The sequence below is a fragment of the Rhamphochromis longiceps genome, linkage group LG9 (assembly GCF_057381845.1).
Source record: "Rhamphochromis longiceps isolate RC_006_pf linkage group LG9, R_longiceps_female_GT1.1, whole genome shotgun sequence".
NCBI classification, from domain to species: Eukaryota; Metazoa; Chordata; class Actinopteri; order Cichliformes; family Cichlidae; genus Rhamphochromis; species Rhamphochromis longiceps.
Window position 1 is genome coordinate 13,955,725 of NC_140565.1, and position 8,562 is coordinate 13,964,286.

At 37.0% G+C, this 8,562-nt stretch overlaps 1 pseudogene; it reads right to left on the minus strand.

Annotated features, from left to right (window-relative positions):
- Positions 1-1,044: 1,044 nt before the first annotated feature.
- Positions 1,045-8,234, minus strand: LOC146662000 (B-cell receptor CD22-like; annotated as a pseudogene).
- Positions 8,235-8,562: the final 328 nt, after the last annotated feature.

An 8,562-nucleotide genomic window follows, 5' to 3' on the forward strand; every position in this document is an offset into this window, starting at 1 on the left:
ACTCCTGAACTCTGCCTCCTGACATCTGACCCACGTTAAACTCATGGACTGAACATACACACACACACACAATGGACAACTGTACCCTCAAACACACAATAATAACATGGACTGAACCACCACTCACAACCACTAGCACTTTATATAGCCTCTGTAGAAACTATCTACACCCTCACTTATCTTAACTGCACTACTGTATAGCTCTGTGTAAATAATCATTCTGTACATTCGATAATCTTTAATCCTACAACTGTTTACAACTTGCATAGTTCCCATTTCTGTATAGCTGTATATCTCAGATTCTGTAAAGTTATTTATTTCATATTCTGTATAGTTTTTCATATTTATATCCTGTTCATAGCCTGTACATAGCTTGTACTCACTACAGCCTGTACATACTTATAGTTATAGAATATTCACAACATACTTCATACCGTGTACATTATAACATACCATAATAGACCCATTTCTGTAATATACTTACATATCTATATTATTGCTAATATATGTTGTAATATATCTATATCACTAAAGCACTTCTGGATGGATGCAAACTGCATTTCGTTGCCCTGTACCTGTGCATGTGCAATGACAATAAAGTTGAATTCTATTCTATTCTATTCTATTCTAATTGGCCTGAAAGGTCTGTTGCTTTATTCAGGTTGAGTATATATATTTCTAAAGTAACTAAGCAACTAAATACTTTTGAAAATTAGTAATCAGTAAAATAATGGGGTTACTTTTTGGAGAAGTAATCAGTAATTAGTTACTAATTACTTTTTTCAAGTAACTTGACCAACACTTTACATAAGTACCAGTCACTTTACCGTTCCCTGCTGAACTGCTGCAACTTCTATTTACGCATATTTAATATCATAAGAGATCGAAATCTGAAACCAGCCGTATGGAATTACTACAGGAGGGTGAACATAAAAAAAAGCTTTTTTTTACATCACTGAATTGTTCGGCAGTGACTATGACACATTTTCATTTAAAGGCTCCACATTCATATTTCATTCTTTACAGTTTGTAAACGCATACTTCTCATTTTTTCTTCACCTCAGCGTAGAGTTCCTCTTGGCCATGAGCTCTCAGTGTTAAGCTGTTTTCTGGCTTGTTGACTTTCACCTGTGCGTACACCGTATCCTGCTGCTGTCCTCTGTCCTGCACTGAGTCAGAGGATGCTTCAAATGCCAGCTTAGAGAAGCTGACCTCACCATAATGGATGTTTTCTTCCTCTTTTTCTGTGTTATTTGCTGGCCCTTCAACAACCTGCTCTTCGTGAGGTTGAATCTATGAAATAAGCAAAGTAAAATCTGTGATTTAGACCTATAGAGTCCATTCTTAATCATGTTTTTAGACATTTGAAAGCATGTGACTAGGTGGCTGTTTACAATCATGTAAACAGCTACAGAGTTCAGTATTGTCTTACCCAAGTCTGTTGTTGAGTTTGACGCGTTGACTTTAACCACCTGGACGACATAAGAGGCAATAAAAATGTATCTGTTTATGTTGAATATATGTGTGAGTAGATTTCAGCTTGATGGAAAAAAAAACATTTTAAAGTGCAGCTAAAATATCACAGTTAAATATCATGTCTTCTAATGTGATGTCTGATACTTACCAAAGAAAGATTATCAAACAAATGAGTAAGATGATCCCAGAGATTCCTCCAAGAAGTAGGACCAGCATGGAGTGATTGTTCTGCTTTCCTGGTACATGAAAAATAAACTCTGTGTGAGTCGAACAATATATAATAATGTGGAGTTAAAGATACCCTTGTTAAAGTTGTTTTGGTTACATTATCGTCAAGTTTCAGTGCACCAATGTTATTAATAGATCAACAAGGAAAACCTAAAAGATAAATGGGAGAAAAGCATGGCATTAGTGGCTTCAGCCTTTATCTTTACCTCCAACAGTCACATGAATCTCTCCTGATGTCTGATTACCCAGATCATTAGTGGCCACACAGTAATAAACTCCTCCATCTGTTACATTGAAGCTGTAAATCTCTCCTTCAGATACTTTCACAGCTCCATCTCTGCTCTTCTTGAACCAGGTGAAATTGCTGACTGGAGGTTTGGCGCCTGCTGGAGCAGGTCAGGTTCACCCAGCTGCCTGCTGACACCAAAGCTGATGGACTGATGGATGCTGAGGTGTCTTTAGGAGCATCTGGAGAAAAAAGAATATCCCATAGATCAAACTCTGACTGTCACCACTCACACTGATCAGTGTGCTCACAAGCATTATGATTCCCACAGTCTTCACTATAGTGAAGACACCAACCAGATTTCTGTAATGCAAGAAATTACAGCCAAGAAAACTTTTTGAAGTAACAGAAGAAATGTTTAATAGTAAATAAGACCATTTAAAACGAATCAAAGTGATGGAAATGTTTACTTTTAAACAACAGTGTAAAGGATGTTGCAGTAAAAAACTTGTATCTTTAATGTTTAAAAGCTGAATTAATGCACTGTGAGAGATGAAGTATAATCTTGATTTTTATCAAATAAAATTCAGTATCTTATAAAGCAAACTTCTTTTTATCCTCTCTCATAAAGTATATCACAAAGAAAACTAGAAAAGAAGGAAAATGGAATTTAGAGGATTCAAGATGGCTGCTAGGGTGCAGACACACAGCTTGGCAGGTCCTCTGCTTTTTCAAAAAAAAAAAAAAAAATCTAAAAAAAACATCTAAAAACCCCTGGATATTGATATCAGCTTGTTTTTTTTTATACATTTTTATCTTCTGTGGAGTTCGACATGTCCAAGAAAGCAGGATAATTATACCATTTTCCCAGCCAAATGGAGTCAACATCTTTTGTTCACAAGATTCTTGGATTTTGGTCATGCTAGACCACCCCCAGGTAAACATGAACAATTAAATACACCACAATTGTCCCTGGAGATTCTGAAACTTGTTCTGATGGTACTTTTAGCTGGTGATATAGAACTAAATCCTGGACCTAATTCAAACATTAGTGATTTGGACTGGCTACAGCTAATTAGGCTAGTTAGCCTATGGGCACAGCTGTCTCTGCATTGCTTCCCACCTCAACTAACTGTGCTCCAACCACCGTCCCAGTTAGTAAGGCTACATCTGCAACTAATAGTGTTTACGCCCCTGTTGTCCGGGCCTCCGCTTCTGCTGTTTGGGTTACCACCTCAGCTGCTTGGGAATACGCCTCATTTGCTTGGGTTTCTGCCTCGGCTGCCTGGGCCGCCTCAGTTGCCTGGGTTTCTTCATCAGCTGCCTGGGCCTCCATTTCAGCTGCCTGGGCCGCCATCTCGGCTGCCTGGGCTTCCACCTCAGCTGCCTGGGTTTCAGTCTTGGCTGCCTGGGCCTACACCTCAGCTGCCTGGGCCTCCACGTCAGCTGCTCGGGCCTCCACCTCGGCTGCCTGGGCCTCCACCTCGGCTGCCTGGGCTTCCACCTGCTGTACCCCAACTACAGTCTCCGATAAAGGGTTTCTCATCATTAAATGCTCATAGCATTGTCAACAAAAGGACAAGAAATCCTGCTATTAAAAGTTACAGAGGAACAATGATCTGCAAGACACTAAAAATAAACCAAAGGGGCTTCTATGTGGACACGTTAACATTCGCAGTATGTTACCAAAGCATGAGCAACTGGAACATATTCTAAGCAATTCCAATATTTCTATTTTGGGTATCTCTGAATCTTGGCTCACAAGTTCTTCTCCTGAGTCTGCGGTTGTCTTTCCAGAGTACACAGTATTCAGAAGGGATAGAATTGGAACAAGAGGAGGAGGAATACTTATGTATGTAAAAAACACACCTGGATTGCTCTTTACTTAGTTCACCAATAGATGTTGAAATAGGACATATTTCTGTTAAAATCACTCTTTCCCCAGAAATGTCATTTACGTTGATCTGTTTATATCGCCCTCCTTCCGCAAAGAATATTTTTTATGAACAAGTACAGATATTACTTAAATATCATACTATAAATAATAAGTCTAATGAAATAATTGTAATGGGAGATTTTAATGTCAACTGGGACTGTTAAAAGAACAGAAAAACACTCAAGGACATAATGGAGACTTTAAACTTTACTCAACACATTGAACAACCCACAAGAATAACGAGACACTCTAGAACTAAAATAGATGTGTTTTTCAGCAATAAGCCCGAGCAAATTATTAAATCTTATAATTTTATCACTGGTATTTCAGACCACAATTGTATATTATTTTCTAGAAAACTTTTAAAATCACGGGTTAAGAATCACTTTCATAGTTCATCTAATAGGAGATCCTTTTATGAATTTATACCAAGAAGTCAGCAACAAAAGTAGCAAAAGCATTAGCATCAGCTAACTGGGAGCGTTTATTGTGTAGTGAAGATCCACAATTCTGCAGCAGTCACTTCACTGACACTGTCAAGGATGTTATATCGACATACTCCATTAGAGGTCGACAAAAAATAAAGACATCTAATCTGCCCTGGTTAACTCTCTCAGGCTCAAATTAAGTTTTTGAGAATACCTGCAGTGGTACTTCTGAGTAAAAAAACTCATAAAATATGGATGTGGGGTAATCAGGTTGTTAGCTTTTACTTGTTGCAAATCTGCAACGCCCTTGAGAGGGTTAAACAAAGAGTGGAAGAATCTAATGAAAACAAGAGATCAATTACTAAAGCAGTTCCTGAAAACAGGTCTAACTCTAGATAGACAGAGATTTGCTTCAATGCGGAACAAAGTAACAAGAAGTTTGAGTACAAGCCAAAGCAAATTTTTTTATAAATGTAATTGAAAGAGCCAAAGGTAATGGTAAAATTATCTGGCAACACTTAAATAAATTACTTGGCCATCATTCAAACAAAAGCAAAAATACAATTGAACTTTATGTAAATAACTCTATTGTTAGAGAGCCTCTATCTATTACCATTAACTGAAACACTTTCTTTATTTCATCTGTTAAGGAAATCAGTCAGAGCTTTGACTCAGTCGTATGCTCTGATAGTGTGAATGATGCTGTCAAAATTTGTTCACCATTACTCATATTTCAGACACTGAAGTTGCTAAACTAATTACAGGTTTAAAACAATCTAAAGCACTTGATGTATATGGTATTAACACAAATTTCCTAAAGGAACATATGAATTTGCTTGTACGTCCAACAACTCATGTTTTGAATATGTCTTTCGAACACTCCATTGTTCCAACAGATTGGAAAATTGCTGCAGTTACACCAATTTTCAAAGCAGGTGTGAAGACTGATATGGCTAATTATCACCCCATAAGCATACTCCCGGTCATATCTAAAATAGCTGAGAAGTGGGTGGTTAAACTCCTCACTGCTCACCTAGAAAACACCCAACCCTCATTACATCCATTGCAGTTTGGCTTTCGGGCACATCACTCTACAGATACTGCAAATAGTGTCCAGCAGGTGGCAAAAGATCTTACAGCTGCTTTAGCATTAATGCATAGCTGGCTGGAGGACTCATGCCTAATGTTGAACACCTCAAAAACTGTCTGCATGTATTTTTCAAAACACCCCTTAAACTTGAAGCAGTCAAACACATTCCTGCATGGAGTAGAGCTTGAATTACCTCCAGAACTTAAATATCTTGGAGTCATTCTAGACCCAACATTATCCTTCAAGAGTCACATAAATAAAGTGTCCCAGGTACTTAAATTTAATAATCGAAATTTTAATCATATACGTAATAATTTAAAGATGAATGTTGCAAAAACTTCGTCCTGGTCACTTGCTTGTCCAACAACACTTAAAACTATTGAAAACATTTATAAAAAGGAGTTTAAAACTACTTGACAAAAACACGACTTCCCACCACCACTGTCATGTGTTAAAAAAAACATAAATTACTGAACTTCAATAACTTAGTGAAACTTAAAAGAGTGTGTTTAATATATAAAGTCTTACACTCCCTTGCTCCACCACCACTAAAGCAGTTCATTAGGCATAAAGAAAGCTCAGACAGGACCACTCGAGCTACAACCTGAGGAGACTTGTTTATACCCCACAGACGGACATCATTTGGGCAGAACGTCCTTTCTGTCCAGGGTGGCCATCTGTGGAACAGTCTTCCTCAATCCATTAGAGAATGCTCGACGTTCAACTTGTTTAAGGCACAGGTTAAAAACTGGTTATGGACAAATCAGGTGTGTGATCATGTATAAGTTTTATAGTTTTAATGTTTTATTTGGGAATAAAATGGTGTGTATGCGTGAGTTTGGTGATGGAGTTTTTATTATGAATGAATTATGATTTTTTATGAATTATTATGTCTATTTTTTTATGTTTTATGGACAACAGATGGAAATTAGCCCTTGGCTATAATCTGGTATGTTTACATTCATGTATTTTTTTTACATGTATATTCATTAACATACACTGTCCTAAATAAATAAATGAAATAAATTTTTTAAAAATAACTGGTGAGTAATTTTACCTCCAACAGTCATGTTAATCTCTGCTGATGTCTGATTACCCAGATCATTAGTGGCCACACAGTAATAAACTCCTCCATCTGTTACACTGAAGCTGTAAATCTCTCCTTCAGATACTTTCACAGCTCCATCTCTGCTCTTCTTTAACCAGGTGAAGCTGCTGACTGGAGGTTTGGCTCTGCTGGAGCAGGTCAGGTTCACCCAGCTGCCTGCTGACACCAAACCTGATGGACTGATGGATGCTGAGGTGTCTTTAGGAGCATCTGGAGAAATAAATTATATCCCATAAATCATGTTGTCATATGGGATTCAGTTCAGCAACAAACTCTGATTGTCTTACATGAAACACTGAGAGTCTCTTCTGTCTCTGCTGTCTTGGTGTCGTTTCCTTGGTTCACAGGATATCTGGCAGAGCAGCTGATCTTCTTTCCATCATGTGTGTCTGACAGAGTGATGTTCTGCTGGATTTTAGTTGTAAAGCTTCCATCTGTGTTTTGCTCTATTTTGTTGTGAGGGTCTTGTTGGAGATTCCAGGTGAGTTGAGGAGGGGAGTGTGGACAGGGAGTGAGAGCTGAGCAGGTTATAGTGACAGACTCCTTCTCCTTCAGATCACCTGGGATTGTAATATTGGGCCTCCAAGGAGAGTCTGTGGTTTCACATACATATTCATTATAAAATCACAGTGACATTTGTACCACTGATTCAAATCTGCAAACTTGTTCTAAATTCATACTTTGATTTATAAATGTTATCAAGTCCTTAAAATAAAGGCAGAGTAGAATTCATAAAAAACAAGCAATCTTCTGAGTGTCATGCTGGGACAATCATTACTACTGTAACACAAAATTTGCTCAACAGATATTGATTATAATCAAACAATACATCAAAGTCCTGAATGAAGGTTTATTAATAGGCAAAACAAAATACTGGAAAAACAAAAACAAAACACTATTACCTCTGACTGTTATTTGAAGAGGATCACAAGCAGCTGTTGCCTTGAATGGTTCACTCTCTACTCTGAAGAAGTATGTGTCTGTGTATGTGGTGGTTAAATTAGAAAACAGAGTGGTGCAGTCTCTCTGACTCAGGTTCCCAGTAATACTCATTGGATAGATGCTAACTGCTCCACTACTGTTGAAGATCACATTGTTTGGATATTTGCCAAATTGGGATTTATTTTTAATCCACACTCCAAAGGTTTTTCTTGTGCTGATAAATTTCTGTTCATCTTTGGGTCTGAAGCTACATGGGATTTGCAAACAAGATCCACTCAGTGCTTCCAGTTTCTTTGATGCATTTATGGAGAGGTCTGTTTTATTAGGACAATCAGCCAAAGCATCTGTAAATACAATTTAATTATTAATCAATTCACAAATTAATCTTAGTTGACTACATGTTTCTTTATGCCCAAACACAACTTTACAAACAATTTATTTAGGGAGTTAATATTTTTGTATGTGAATATTTTCTTGTAAAATTAAACATTTAGCTGATAATCCAGCGATAACAGGAACATTTCAGCCACCATCTGCTGTTTGGATGTAAAATGAAAATATTCATAATCAGAGTTTCAACACTTGTCTATTGTAATGCTTGAAAGTGCCAACACTTAAAACACCACTTAAAACATTTTAATTTAAAGTCAGCACAAACCGTAGCTCCATGTTTTCTTTGTTACTACATGAAGTTCATGATGTAAAATTACTCTAATAATGCCTTTAAAATAACTGAAATACTCACCTGAAACAAAGAGGACAATCAGTAACATGCTGACTGTCTCCATGTTCACACACAGACTACTCTACTGCCTGGATTAAAAAAACAAGACAATTTCACGTATGAAGCTCTAACACTGTACTTTTTTTTTAGTGTTTTCGATTTGTACATCTCTTGTTTTCTTTTCTTGTAGTGCTATGTTGAAATAAAGAAAAATGTAACACAAAGCAGTAAAACTAAAACATCAGTAAATAAAATTACTTTACACGTACCTGTCAGTGTAGTAAAAGAAATATAAAAAGTTACTGAATAAAAGCAATAAAATGTTTCCTTACCAAACAAGCCCAACTGTAGTCTTATCACTTTACAGTTTTAGAAGAATTACAGTGAACTGTGTTGCCCAACCA